The 16935-nt window shown below is 25.5% G+C and overlaps 1 protein-coding gene across 6 annotated transcripts in view; it reads left to right on the top strand.

Annotated features, from left to right (window-relative positions):
- The first annotated feature begins 234 nt into the window (after positions 1-234).
- Positions 235-16935, top strand: part of LOC100210091 (activin receptor type-1) — a 46673-nt gene continuing 29972 nt past the window's right edge. For 3 of the 6 annotated variants that reach the window (XM_065800197.1, XM_065800196.1, XM_065800200.1), the window contains exons 1-2: positions 14852-15000; positions 16335-16408. The gene's annotated coding sequence lies outside the window, so the exon portion shown is untranslated. Of the gene's footprint in view, positions 379-14851; positions 15001-16334; positions 16409-16935 lie in introns of those variants that run through there. The other 3 variants (XM_065800199.1, XM_065800198.1, XM_065800201.1) reach the window with 2 other exon arrangements.

Genomic DNA, 16935 nt, shown 5'->3' on the forward strand with positions numbered 1-16935 from the left:
AATGAAGCGTTTTTTTTCCCGCCTCTACTTTTTCTATTGCGCCGCAGCTACTGAGATTTGATTACGGCTTAGATTATCTACACGGACACATTTTCGACATTATTTACCTTGTGTTTCATGTCGTTTGAAACAACAAGTTTGTTGTTTAACGTTCGACCATAAAGCTTTCGCTGAATAAGAACAAGAGACCACATTTCTGTCATAATTATTTCTGAATAATTTTTTAAAACAGTCTCCAGTTTGGTACGATTAAAATGATGCTTTAAAACAAAATATATTTTTAAATAATAGAACTAAAACTATTGCTTAAATGATTAGCGACATTTGAACAGAACAGGAGCAGTAGTTATGAAAGCAGTTGTATTTTCAAAGAACCCGGTATGGCTTCCATAAATTTTCTTAAAAATTGCTAAATTATAATGCACGACGTTATATTTTTGTATGAATCATGCATTAACCACGTATTACAATAATTTTATAGTTTTAAAAACTATAGAAAAATTTGTAAAAGATCTATGCAGAAACTTGTTAAAATAATTTTGCCAGAGTCACACTGATAAGATAAAAAAAGTTAATATCGCGGAATAAAAATTATTCGTTTGCTTGGCGTGGCATTTACATGTATGTAAATGCCACGGTGCTTTTTTTTATTTTACCAGAGTGACTTTTTTTGGCCTAACAATTTGCCCAACAAATCCTACATTATTTTAACGTTGGTCCGATGTGTTTTAACGTTTTAACGAGTGCGTTGCTCGGAAAATCTAGGAGAATCCAAATAACATACTGGAAGTGTCAGAGTAGAAGTTAAGAAGCTATTAGTTTTGATGAAAATTGTCGCTCAAATTTTGCAGAAAACAATTTAAATGTATTGTAAATTTTGTGTTCTAAAATTATCAAACCATTGCATGTATTTTTAAATATTTCTTATTTTATTTAAGATAATTGTGTAATAAACTTAATAACATTTATAGCTCAAAAATAAATCTAGTTTTAGGTTGTTTATTGTCTTAGGTATACGTAATAGTTATGGTAAAGGTCATAATTAAGCATTATAAAAATATGTAAACCATATATGCAATTCTCCACACAAAAAAATCAGTCGTCCTTTACTAAGTCTTTTAGCCTCCTCTGCTTCTCCCATGTTTGATTGTATCTTATTTTATAAAGAGCACAAAGGTTTAAAAACTGCTCAGAAAGTGGTTTCAGAGTACATACAGATATTTTCAATTCTTTTGAAGAATATGAATTTCTAAACTAAACTAAATGTAATACGTAAGACACGTATACAACCTTTCAGCTGTGCTAAAAAAAAATTTCCGGCTAAAATAAACTCAGAATTTTTTTAAATTAGAAATATAAAGTGAAAATTGGAGGTTTAAATCGAGGAACCAGTTTATCAATTTAGCGGGTGTGGGGAGCTATTCATTCAGCTAAATTCGCAACTGGAAACATTATTTAGAGAGATCACCATTATTTGGACATTATTTTGCCGTATAATACTATTTACAATGAGAAAAATCGTTTACATATATAATAAATGGCCGGAGCAAGAAGAAGACATACTGTCTTATCACCGAGCCCCGTTAACATAGAAGCCGTCAGTTAATATTACGATTTAAAAACTTAAACATAAAAGTATATATATATATATATATATATATATATATATATATATATATATATATATATATATATATATATATATATATATATACATACATATATACACACACATACATATATATATATATACACACACACATATATATATATATATATATATGTATATATATATATATATATATATATATATATACATATATATATATATATATATATATATATATATATATATATATATATATATATATATATATATATATATATATATATATATATATATATATATATATATACACATACATACACATACATACACACACATATATATATATATATATATATATATATATATATATATATATATATAAATAAAAATTTCTACAAAGATATTATAAAACTTATAATAAGATATTAAAATAGCATAAGTTTTCAATAACAAAATATTTAAATGAAAAATAAAAGTCAGAAGATCATAAAAAAATAAGTTATGACTTTTTCACACAAAAAAAAAAAAAGTAGATGAACCCCTATTCAGTTTATATATTTTTTTATTATTTTATAATCAAATTTTAAAATAAATATTTTAGATCGAAATTTTTTCCTAATAAGAAACGTTCACATACTATTTTGAATTGTTCAAAAGATATGTTTTGAAGAATGTTATTTTTATTAATTTTTTGAAAAAATTCATTCCATAGAAATGCTCCACGATATTGAATTTGGAATGAACTGAGTTTTAAATAGAATCTTGGAACTACAAAATTATCATTTAAAAAATTTGTGGGGTACTTATGAGAAATTTTAGTAAAGTAAGAGTGAAGTATATTAGGCGACAAACCATGTTTAGATTTAAACATGAACAGCATAACTTGATATATATATTAAGTTTATAAACATTGAGTGCATTAAGTTCCATTAAGAAAGGCTCTCCATGAGCAGTTCTCTTAACGCCAAAAATAATTTTGCATGCAATTTTTTGTTTACTATAAATTTTTTTAAGCTTTCCATAGTTGCTACTTCCCCATGCAATATTGCAATAGGATAGATAACTATGGATAAATGAAAAATATATAATTTTTAAAGACTTGATATTAAGAAATGGTTTAACTCTATATAGAACAGAAATATTTTTGGAAATTTTATTTCCAATAGATTTAATATGAGATTTCCATGATATATTTTCATCTAATATTATTCCCAGGAAGTTTACATTTGATTCTCTTTTAATAACTGAATTATTCATAAAGAGATTGGGTAATTTTAGAGGGAGGTGATCACTCTTACTAGGTTTATGAAACAACAAAAATTTGGTTTTCAGTACATTTAATGAAAGTTTATTACAAATAATCCAATCATTAACTTTTATTAGTTCTTCATTAAATATTTTAAAAAGATCTTTCATATTTTTATTTGAGAAATGCGATTTAAAGTCTTTGAAAGTAAATATAAATCATTAATGTACAACAAGAATAATAGTGGTCCTAGGATGGATCCCTGGGGAACACCACAAATTATAACTTTGTTTCCTGTTTCATTTTCTTTATACACTATGTATTGTTTCCTGTTTGACAGGTAATTTTTAAACCAGAGTAGGTTATTGTTTAATACTCCATAGAGTTCTAGTTTTTCTATAAGTATGTCATGGTCAACTGTGTCAAATGCTTTTGACAGATCAATAAAAACTCCTAGTGTATAACAATCATTATTGAACCCATCGGATATATAATTTATTAAATCGATTACTGCATGATCCGTTGAATGTTTTTTTTTGAATCCAAATTGTTTATTATACAGTATTTTGTTTTTGGTTAAATATTTATTAAGCCTATCATACATAGTACGTTCTAACAATTTTGAAAAGCATGGTAAGACAGAAATAGGTCTATAATTTGACATAATTGTGTTATCGCCAGTTTTAAAAATAGGTGATATTTTAGCAATTTTTAATTTCTCCGGTACAATACCGGATTGTATTAAAAGGTTAAAAATATGAAACAATGATGGTTCTATGATATCGAAGATTTCTTTAACTACGTTCACGCTAATTTGATCAATGCCAGCGGATTTATTATTTTTCAGACTATTGAACGCATTACGCACCTCAGTTATATTTAAACTAACTTCTTTCATAGATATATTGGTTGGTTTTATATAGGATTTAAAATTTGTGGTGTTTTTTGGGATTTTATCTGCTAAATTTGGGCCAACTTCAAGGAAATGGTCGTTGAGCTTTTCAACGATGGTTTCTTTATTGCTGATCATTTCACCATCAATTATGAGTTTTTGTGGCAAATTATTGTTAGAACATCTTTTTTTACCAATTATCAGGTTAATCACATTCCAGGTTTTTTGAGTGTTTTTTTTTAGCATCTTAGCATAATAAATTCTTTTAGAGTGTTTCTTTGTTTTTTCAAATAAACTTTTATAATTTTTGTAATTTATTTCATTTGTAAATGATTTATGTTTTAGATATTTTTCATAAAGTTTTTGTTTTCTCTTAGATGATTTAAGTAAACTTTAGGTCATCCAAGGGCTTAAAAGTGATTTTAAATTTACAACTATTTTTTTTATTGGAAATGCCAAATCGTAATATTTACAAAACTGCGCCAAAAAAAGATCAAACGCTTTATTTGCCTCTTGTGATTGTAATATAAGGTCCCAATCAATTTTTTCTGATAAGAGATTTCGAAAGTGCAACAAGGAGTTTTCATTGATCTGTCGCATTTGGATTGTAGATTTTAAAGCAGAATAATTATCAGTTATATTATTTGTAATTAAGAATATTGGGAAATGATCTGTTATGTCAGTTTTGATTATACCAGATTCTAGGAGGCAATTATGAATATTATTAGTAAATATATTATCAAGTAATGTTGATGAAGTGTTAGTTATTCTGGTTGATTTGTTTATTGTTGGAATTATATCATGTTGAATTAAGGTATTTAAAAAATATTGAACATTTACATTTGAAGAATGATTTAACAAGTTTATATTGTAGTCACCAGTTAAGTAAACGTGTTTCTTTGTTATGTTGGTGTTGCTTAAAAAATTTTTTAAATAAGATTTAAATATTTTTAAATTTCCCACCTGGCTTTCTATAAATAGAATTAATGATAATATTTTTGGTTGCTTTATTTGTTATTTCGATGCACAACGACTCACAATCTGTATCATTAACATTGACGTCATTACGCAATATAAAGTTAATAGATTTGTGAATAAAGATACTTACACCGCCACCAACGTGGGTTTTACGAGGTTGGTGAATTGATACGTAGTTATTTAATTCGTAATTACAATTTTTTTCATTGCTTTTTAACCACGTTTCCGTGAGACTAATTATTTTAAAATCGTGGTTTAGATCATGCAATAATAGTTTTAGATTATCAAAATTTTTATTTATACTTCGAATGTTTAGATTTAAAATTAAAAAATTATTATTTATTTTTTTATTAAAAAATTGAGTAGATTCACGGACTGAATAGTATTCACTTACAATGTTTTTTTTATTGAAATAGTCATCAAAGCTGGTATTTTCCTTATTAAAATTAAATAAAAAGTTGTCATTCATTTCGAAAAGAAAAATAATAAAATAATTTCGTAATCACGAAAATAAGATATTAAAAAATTAAAATACTAGGATATTAAATTATTACTTTTCTTTGAAGCCCAATCGCGTATGATCAACTTATCATACGAGATGGTTGCAAACTTTCCTGCCGCTCGTTCGATTTTCATCTGTTCTCATAGATTCTTCCTAATTTGCACTGTCTCAGCGCAGAAATCTTCATTTATATAGATATTTTTACCTTTAAAATTAGTGGTCTTTTTAAGAATATCGATTTTATCTTTAAAGTCCAGAAGTTTTATTATTATTGTTTTTGGTTTAACTGAGTTTTTTTGGCCAGTTCTGTGTGCCCTTTCTATTTTAATGCCTTTTAGACCTAAATAATTTTCAAAAATTTTATTTACCTTCATTTCGCTGTCTTCCCAGCTTTCCCCATCGTTTTCTTTAACTCCGTCAATTCTCAGATTGTTCCGCCGTGATCGATCTTCCATTTCTCTTAGTTTGCCTCTAATTTTAATAAATGCTGATTCGTTACTTTGAATTGCGCTTGTTGTTATACACTTCTCTTGTGAATTAACGACAGACCTAATTTTTTCATCTATTAAATGTTCGTGAAAACTTAGACTCACTTTAATATCTTCAACCTCTTTTTTTATTGTTTTGATCTGTTTACAATTTTCTTTAATATTTGATTCAACAGTATCTAATCGCTCGTATAATATTTTTGTGCTACTACTTATAATGTTTAACACATTCTTTTCTTGTTGTTTTATCATGCTTTCAGTTTCCTTTTTAAACTCCTTAAACGTTTTTTTCATCATTTTCTCTATTTGATCGATTGTAACTGCCATAATAAATATATCGAGTATATATATATATATATATATATATATATATATATATATATATATATATATATATATATATATATATATATATATATATATATAATATATATATATATATATATATATATATATATATATATATATATATATATATATATAGATAATAATAATAATAATAATAATAAAATAATAATATTATATATTTTATAATAAAATAATATCTAATACGAAATAACTTTTTGGCTTTTGATGAAGATGAAAAAAAAGTTAGATAGGATTAGGTACAGATACATAAAGTACAGATAAGACCGTGTCACCTTTTTACATTATAAAATTCATATAAATTTGAACTTAATAATTTCTCATTTTACACAAATTATTTTGTTAATTACAAATTCAATATATTTTAAATGATAAAAAAAAACAATTTTTGAATTTATCTAAAGTCACGAGTTTCAAAACAGCAAAATCGTAAATCCATTGTCCATAGTTTAAGAAACTTATTTCTTGAAACAAAAAATATATTTCTTGAAACAAGAAATTTATTTCTTGAGACAAGAAATATATTTCTTATTTTAAGAAATAAATTGCGGGGGCAAATTTTGCGGCATGGAAAAATCGTAAATTCATTATCTTTGGTTAAGAAATTTATTTCTTAAAACACGAAATATATTTTTTGTTTTGAGAAATAAATTGTAGATGGAAAATTTATTTCTTAAAACAAGAAATATATTTCTTGTTTTAGTGTTTCCTTATAATAAATGCAGTTTTTCTGTGAAAAAATTTAAAATTGTTTTAATAAGCTAAATTACAGACAAGTAATTAAAAAAAAGTTAACTGCAGATTGTACTTAAAATTATACGTGAGGTACCTCAATACATGAATATGAGTGGAGTATCTCGAATATGTGAGGTACTCCAATACATGAATATGCATTCATATTATAGAATAAATGTAAAAGTTGCTACTATATGTATAGATTGATACTAAACTATTCAAATATTTTATCATCAACTTAATTTTATTAGCGTATGATAGCTCAACTCGGTTGTATACCTGGGAATGAACGACTGACTGTTATGGATTCTTCAAATGCAAGTTTTTAAAACGCAGCAAAATATTATCTATCTACTTTAAATGTTAAACCAAATATTTAGTTTTTTAGTCTAATTTTTTTTTTTTCAAAAAGTCTTTGATTGCAGCTGGTAAATTATCATATAAGTTATAAAAGTAATACTTTTAATCATTAGCAAACAATTAAACTTTAAGACTATTTGAAAGATCATTTAAATAAGTTGGACAAAAAAAAAAAAAAGAAGCAAAAAAGGAAACCTTGCACTATATCTAGTTTTTATTAACTTGTATTTGCTGTTTCTATTAGTAGAACACACTTCTGTTATTGAGGTACACATTTCTGCTGTTAAAATAGTTTTTAAACAGTTTAAGCTTTGATGTTTAACGCCATATTTTTTCGTTAAACTTTATGATCAACAATGTTGAACGAATTTGATAAGTTAATAGAGATTTTTGAAGTAATTTTTTTTTTGCTAAATGGATTATTAATCCTATTTGTGAAATCAAAGGTTGCATACTATATTCAGTGGCGATTATAAGGGGTGTTTTTGGGTGTGTGAGACCCCATCAAATAAGGCTATTTTCAACTTATACTTATTTTTTAAAAGCATTTGCCATTTGTGAAGTTTTCGCCCCCTCCCCTCAATTTATTCCTAGAATCGCCCCTGGCTATATTAAGTGCTGTTTTTAGAAACCATATTGGCCTTTATTTATAACTTTGTTTGTATGTTATAATATACATACTCTATTGTAGACTTTTCTTTCAAGAAGTTTTAAAAATACAAGAATGATTGAGTTTTGTCTATAATTTTTTGAAAAGATAGACTTCTTCTAATTTATATATTAGTAAGCTTTTGCTTTCTTTTAAAAAAGTGTATACAACTCATTCGGGAAATCAGAAAAGTGCATTTAAATCGCTATATTTTTTCTTTTCTAATTGTCCATTTTTCTTGTGCAAGTAACTCCTTTTAGTGAACACACTATGACAAAAACATTTTGAAGATAATTTGCAGTTCAAATTTGATAAAAACTTAAACACAGGGCTTTTTCGGTCGTTAAATATAAATTTGATATTAAATTTTTTACAAAATTTTAAACATTTAATTTAAATTTAAAAATATCCAAATGTTATTAATTTAATAAAACAGTTTTTAAATTGATATAAAAGTATTGCCAGTTCTTGTGGTTCTTTTTGACATATTAAAAAAAACCTATAATGCGTTGCTCAATAATTATAAAGTGCTTTTCGTTGTTAGTTTTTGACTTTCGTAACCCAGTAAACATATTTTTTTTTTTTTTTTTTTATTATTTCAGTTTACAAAGTCAGTCGTTACACAATAAAATAAACTATTAAAATAATTTTACAAATATATAAATATAGCAGACTAACAATATAAACTAGGTTTCCGAAAGAAGATCACAAGGTTCTTGTCATCGGGACCTTATAAAATATAATAAAATATATAGTTTTTTACATCTTTTTTAATATTTTTTTATTTACAATAATTGTGAAGTGCAAGGTATTATGAAGAATATATATATATATTAATTTTTTACACGAGTTAAACTGTAAATAATATAAACTAGCAAAATATTGTAAACAATAAAATACAAAACGAGAGAAAAAATAAAAAAAAAAGTTCACAAGTTAAGATAAAATAACAAGAAATTAAATTTTTTTCAAGTGATTAGTAATATTGTAAAATGTTATCTTGAGAAAGAATAAAATTTTTTGCTTTGTTTTTAAAAAGATGAAGAGAATTAGTTAGATCAAACTCAAAATTTGGCAAAACAAGTTTATTCCACAGGTGTGGCGCACGATAGGCAAGACAGAATGGATTAAAATTTGTGTGACAAAAACGTTTTTTTAAAAATTTTATATTTCTAAGTTCGTATTTGTTGGTTGGTTTTAAATTGAAGAGATTTTTAAAGACTGGAGGATTGTTTTTCCACATATAAACAAAACATAAAATTTTCAAGACGTTGAGTTCATATATATTTAAAATTCTCATTTCAATAAAGTAAGGTTTACAATGAGAAAAACGAGCAACAAAGTTAATTATGCGAATTGCCTGTTTCTGACAGCGATAAAGAGGTTGTAGTTTACTTTTTTCAGTACTTCCCCAGGCAATATTTGCATAGTTTAAGTAAGAATGAATAAATGAGAAATAGAGTTGTCTTAAATTTATCTTATTGAGATAATTTCGAGCTTTGTATAAAACTCCAATGTTTTTAGAGACTTTAGAGCATAAATAATTAATGTATTGATTCCAAGTATTGTTCTCATCGAGATAAACACCTAGAAATTTGGTGACGGGATCTCTTTTAATTTCAATATTGTCAATAAAGATTTGAGGCAAGTTTGAGGGTAAGGAATTTTTTTTCTTAAGCGAATGAAAAAGAGTCCATTTTCGGTGTTTAGCGTTAGTTAATTAGATTTGAACCAGTGGGATAAATGTTCAAGTTCTTTATTTGGTGTAGCAAATAGTTCGTTAATATCACTCTTAGAGACAAATAAATTAGTATCATCTGCGAACATTATGCTCATCAGATTAGTTGCTTTATTTAGATCGTTTATATAGATTAAAAAAAGGAATGGTCCAAGGATTGAACCTTGTGGAATCCCGCATGTTATATTTAGACAATTGTTTTGATAGCTGTCATTACCAATAACAAATTGTTTTCTATTCGATAAGTAACTTTTGAACCACCTTAACACTTGTTTATTTCTTCCATAGTGTTTCAGCTTTTCAAGTAAAATGTGATGGTTGACCGTATCGAAGGCTTTCGATAGGTCAATAAAAATACCTAAAGTATATTTTAATTGTTCAAAAGATTTTGAGATTTCATTTTTGAGATTTTATTTCTTTTTATTCACAAAGAGACTTTTTGCCATTTAACTCATTAACCGTCTAGCTAAATATTTTAAAAATGAATTAGATTTAAGTTTCGATACTCGGTTTGCTTTTTTTGCAAGCACAGTTGTTTACGAGAAAACAAATTTATTTTGACATTTGTTCTCACTAGTATATAAAAAAAAGCTAAGCAGGTAGCGTCATTATCTATCTCCAAAATCTTGGAATTAGGAGAAAGGCGCCTATGATGGCATACTTAACTTTGAAGCTTCATTATTCAGTATCCTGAAAACCAATAATAAAAGTTTTGATATGGATACATTCCTTGTTACATCTAGAACAATAATTACCTTGGGAGTTTTCATCAGTTTTTTTTTTTTTTATATGTTATTCTTATTGTAAAAAAAAGCACAAGTATGCCATCATAGGCAACCACTGCTCCTATGATGGCATAGGGGAGGATGGGGCTAGTTAGGATCGAGGGTAACTTAATGATTTCATTTAACCTTAGATTCTTCCCTCAGAAAAGACAGAAATTACTCGAAACCATCCTAATTTACCATTTCATGCTACACACCAGCATTGTAAAATTTTGCGCATACGCATAGGATATATTGCGTTTTACGTATTTTTTTGACCAAAACTTAAAAATAAGTTTTTCTTATAAAAAAAAAGGCTTTCCCAACTCGTCAATATTTCAACACCCCCAACTCGTCAGTATGCCATCATGGGTAAAAGTCATCATTTTCATTAAAACAAGCTGTGTCTGCTTTGTTCAAAAGATAAAATTAAAGTAACTATTCCACTAAATGCACAAAACTTGAATATAAAATGCATGAAAATTTCATTTCTGTACAGTTAATAGTAAAATCACAATCTTAAATATATGAAGGAAATAAAACTGCAACAGCACATCGCAAAATCGATTTTTGTTGATTATAAAAACAATATTTGCGCACAAGGGACGTTTTTTCACTAAAACTGATGTAAAGTCAGTATAGTCATGTAGGTCTAATCATTTTTTTTACCAAAACCAATTTTAATGGAAATATGACCGGTATGCCATCATAGGCGCTATGCCATCATAGGCGCCTTTCCCCTATCTATGTCATTTCGTTTTCAAATTTACGTCAAAAAACTCCTTTCTGGTTTCTTGGTGTCGAAAGTAATTTTTGATTTTAATTTGAACTTGCACATCACAAGACTTTGTAAAAATAAAATAGCAAATTTATTTTTAATAAGGCGTCAATGCGATTTGCATCTAAACATGTGACGTATTAAATTAAATTATTCAAATTATTTTTAGATTTAAGTTATCTTTTTTTAATAAAATAACAAAAATAAATAAAGACTTTTTATTTATTACAAATGTGTATTTACAATAAACTTTGTTAAAAAAAAGTTGATTTTCTTTTAAATTTAAAACACTTTTATTAATCATCAGTTGTCGTCATTCTACAAATCTTGAATTAACTTCTAACCTATTTCCTAGCAGTTTATTTCTATGAAATTTCAAATAAATCTGGAATAAAATCGTTATATTTCTAAGTTATAGCACTATAACTAAAAAATTTTAATGTTTTGTTTTACAACAGTATTTATTACCATTGGCGTGTTTAACAACAGTATTGTGTTTGTCAACAGTGGCGTGTTTCACAACAGTGGCGTATTAAAACAGATATTTTTTACTATGACTAAACTACTCAGATATTTTTTACTATGACTAAAATTCTACAGCAAAACAAGGCAAAAAAATCTATTAAATAAAATAATTAATATTTATTTAAAAATATGAATACATGCTATACGCAATAAGTTAGCAACTAATAGTGATAACATAAAATGCTTACAGAAGCTTAGGATGAGACCGTAATAAAAGTATAAGACTGATTGACTGAAGATCTTTGTTTACAAAAAAAGTCTATTTTGATTATAAACTGAGGCTGCTTACATTGGCTTCTAACACTAATCTCTAAATAGGGTCACCAACAGCTAGATTCAAAAAAAAGAAGAGAACTACTGAGTTCTTAATACTTACCTGATTTATTTCTTAAAGAGTTTGAAAACGCTATTGATACGTTAAAATCTAACAATAGGCTCTGATAATGTCAAAAGCATCATTATCATTAGTTAATTTGATACTAAAAGACACCTGTTCAACTTTACTTCTTTCTGTCTTTAATGTATTTAAAAAATCCTTTAAAGCGTGTAAAAAAAAGCACCCGGAGCTGGTAAAGTTTTTAAATTATTCAAAAAGTTACTCAAAGTTGCTAAAATTACTAATACCACATTTATGCTGAAAATAAAACAAGTTTTAACAATGCTATTTTTAACACATTTTATACTTTTTCGTTTACATCAATTTAGAACTGGTTTTAATTTCACGCAGAAAGTAGGCCGTGGCGCAGTGGTAAGAGCGCTTGCTTTAGAAGCAAGAAATTCATGGTTCGAAGAGAGCTCATGGCATATTTCACACCATCAGCAAGGAAAGAGGCGTAAACTTCCTAGTTAAATGCTCTTCCGCGGATCTTTCTTGGGGCACCTAAAACAAATTTCAAAAAAAAAAAGAAAAAAGAAGGAAAGCGCAAAAGCTATTTAAAGAAAACAACAACGCAATGTTGTTTTATAAGACGCAGTTTATATAAGTGCGGTTTTGGTGTGAATGGGTTATAAGATACTTCGATGTAAAAATTGGTATGATAGATGAATCATTCAGATCCTGGTTCATTCAGATCCTGTTTATGAACTCTTCCAGAGTTCATGTCATCTTTTTAGAACAAACCTTTACTTGAAGAAATTTGGGAATGAAAGCATTTATAAACTGTGAATAAGTTTGCAACAGTTCTCTTGATTTTTTTCAAGACACCGCAGTCTCCTCCGATGCAATTGTAATGATTGCTATATAAAAATTTCCTATGGACAATTATTTAAGTTTTGTAAACTTCTATTTTCACAACCATCAACTAAGGGTTTAATCTATAATAGCCACAGATACCCTGGAAAAAGTGGCACTTGCAACTACTTAAAAGGAAGTATGGCGAAGAAGGTTTAAAAAAAGACAATCAAGACAAAAAAGACAACAAGAAGAAGATTCTGCAGATAAAAACCTTTAAAAAAGCAATTCTTCCAAAAAAAATCGTCAGATAAATCAATATACCTTCAAATTTCAACCTATGAGAATATATATAAATTTGATGACAAAAGATTCAATGACAGCAATACTGATAATACGATACTTTTAATATGCCATTTGACGTAAGAAATAGAATTGCAAAGGTCTATGGACGCGAAAAACGATCAGGTCGTAACTATGTAATAAAGGTTGTTGTAAAAGCTGAAGATGGTTAAGAAAAGAAGTTTTACAAAAAGCAAATTCCTTTCTATAGATTTATAAGAACGAATGAAAAATCTGCATTCGTCGCCGATACCAATGCAGTGCTTGCATTGCAAGTTTCTACGTAGGAAAAAAGGTCTAGTTTTAAAAACACGATCTATTTTAAATTTTATTTGGATGAGTACCAATTGCAATAATTTAAAAATGAAAAATAAATCATCATTATAAAAATTTATATTTATTTATTCGATGTTCTTAACAATTATATAAACACTTTATTAGCATTTAATAAAAAGTTATTTAACGTTGAAAATCAAGAATTATAAAGAAATATAAAAGATTCATTAATCATAGTTTGACAAAAAGTGTTACTTTAAAAAAAAATGATACTTTTAAAAGCTAATGATTTAAATAAACCCAATCCGAGTAAAACTGTCCGAAATTTTATAAAAACAATATTAGCAAAGTATTTAAATATTAACGCTATTTATAATAGCTTCTATATAAATTTAGTTACACAACAATAAAAGCATCTACTTGTTTTAAGAAAGATAAAAATTAATATCAATTTTTTTTTTTTTTTTATATATATTTAATTTTTTTTTTAACGTCATTTATTGCAAAGATGGGTATTTCTCATAACACTCAAAGTTTCCTCTTTTTCAATTCGGAAAAAGTTAAACTTTATTTCGCTTCTTAGTAATTTTTACAAAACAAAATTCAATTGTTATGTTTCGTATCGGTTTTTAAAAAACAAAATAAAGCTTGCTTCTTTTCATACAGTTTTATCAAAACTATTTCTTTTAAACGTTTTGTCTTGTTTCATGCCGCTTTAAGACGCAGGTGCTTAATGGTTGCGCTAAGAATTTCTCTGTGCATGACTGAGACGAATTTTGTGAGACGAATTAATTCCTCTTTGATTCGTCTCACATTGCTTGATTGCTTTTTAGATTTTTTAAATTGTTCTTTACAGAATGGTTTCCAATAAGTGTCAAAAAGATGCGGAAATAGGTTTTGTCCCAAAGCCACAAACTTTGTTTTAAATTTTTGCTATACAGCAAACGTTAAATTATGCAAGTTTATGCCAAAAAATCTCAGTAATTGAGCTTTTTGAGTTTTTGCGCTAATTCTATACGGCGTTACGTCTATTGGCGGAGCGACTTGAATAAATATATTTAAAAAACAAAATGAAAACAAAAGAAAAAGTTTATTCATTTTTTAAGCAAAACAAATTTATCAAACTGTTTTTATATTTACTTTTTAGATGTTTGTGAGTCATTGGTGACTCGTATGTGTAGTGACAACCTTTACAGATGGTTTTTACCTCAAAGTTTTTTTAGTTTGCAACATTTTACAGGTAGCGAATAGTTAAAAAAGAACGCAAAACGATAAAAACTTTGTTTGAGAAATATTTTGTTTAATTTTAGATTTCAAGTTCAAATTTTAATTTAGTATTTAAATAAAATAATCGTATCTTTAATGATTTAGTGATGTTAAAACACGTGCGTCGAGGCGACTTAAATAATTAACGGTTAAACAATACTGTTTATAGAAAGTCTAAGACAGCTGAATGAAAGTGTTCAAATAAGTCTAAGAATGCGAGTTTAATGTTTATATACTGATATATAAAGAAACTTGTATGGCAACCGTCGTTTAGCCGTAGATTAGGAAATCATGAAGTTTAAACATACATCGTCTGTAAGGAATTACTTATTTTTAAAAATTTCATCAGATAAAAGATAGAGTTTTTAAAAGTAGGAAAAAAAAGCTCAAAAGTTTACAATACTTACTGTCATTGAACTTTAAAAACTAAGAGGATTGTTGAAATTGCCAACAAAACATTTTTCTGACTGGTTCTAATAATTTCAAAATATAAAAAAATATTACAAAGAAATAGCAATTCAACAGATTATATATATGTATATATATATATATATATACATATATGTATATATTCCATAATATATATGTATATAATATATGTATATATATATATATATATATATATATATATATATATATATATATATATATATATATATATATATATATATATATATATATATATATATATATATATATATACTGTTATGAAATTATTACCAGTTATAATATATATGATAGAATTAAACAGAGTAGGTCAATTTATGAATATTATCATCAGTAATATACAAAATTTATATTATATATATATATATATATATATATATATATATATATATATATATATATATATATATATATATATATATATATATATATATATATATATATATTAAGAAATATTCTGTTGGTGTAATATTCATTTAAATACATTAACTTCTAAGTAAGGGAATATTTCTTGTCTAAAGTACATCTTAAATATCTGCTTACCTGAAGAAATTTTATAAGCAGTAAAGAATTTCAAGTACAAAAAAATTAAAATTAGAGCTTAGAACCTGTCTCATGTCTGATCTATTGTTTGTTTATGTTTATTGTTTAACAGTATTTTATGTACTTATCATTTTATGTAATTTTTGGCAACATATTAAGTAAATAGTGAAATAAAAATTTATAGTTTTTTAGTTTATGGAAGACTGTTAGAAGAATAACAGTTTAAATTTTTTTATTTTATTTTTGTTTAATGCTTTATGAATTGTTATGTAATAATGTTTATATTGCAAATTATAAAATACATAATTCATCATAGTTGGTATTGCTTTTATTAGTTTTTATAAAAAAAAATGTTTTTGTTGCTATGATTTATAGGATTTCAAAATGTCTTCTTCATACATTAATAAAAAACAATTATGAAATTTTAATTTTTAAATAATAATTTTGATAATTAAATTATAAGGATGCATGAAGTAAATTTGAAAGAGTTTATATATATTTATATAAATACACACAACCATGCAAATAATTTTAATGTATTTTATAAAATAGAGTGCTAAATCTTCTTAAATAACAATAATAAATTTGTAAAAAAAAAAAAAAATTGTTAGAAAAAAATATTCTTTTATATATATTTATATTACTATTCTACATTTTAGGTTATTTTTGCATATTTTATTTTGATCACATTCTGAAACAAATAATGAAAGAATAAGGAACTACAAAAAAAAAGGTATTTATTGATTTTATCACACATATATACTTTTTTTTATGCATATAATTACTCTTCTAACCTTAAATAAAATGACCCTAATTTTGAATATATATATATATATATATATATATATATATATATATATATATATATAAATATATATATATATATATATATATATATGTATAAATATATTTAATATAAAAAATATATATATATATATATATATATATATATATATATATATATATATATATATATATATATATATATATATATATATATGTTTATTTATTAATAATTCCTTCAGTTTTGTATAAATTTACAATAAAAAGGTAAATTTAACTTGAAAACTGAAAGGGGATAATACCAAATGAAATGTGTCTTCCTTATTTCCTAATTTTTACAGTCGATATATTGTCTTGAAAAATTGAAACAAAATTTTACAATTGACATTCAGCACAATCAATGCTGTGACATTTTAAAGTCATATTAAGAGAACAAAGGTTTTTTTTGTTTGGTTTTTGAATTTGTTTGTGCTTAAA

Source organism: Hydra vulgaris, chromosome 06 (assembly GCF_038396675.1).
Source record: "Hydra vulgaris chromosome 06, alternate assembly HydraT2T_AEP".
Taxonomy (NCBI): domain Eukaryota; kingdom Metazoa; phylum Cnidaria; class Hydrozoa; order Anthoathecata; family Hydridae; genus Hydra; species Hydra vulgaris.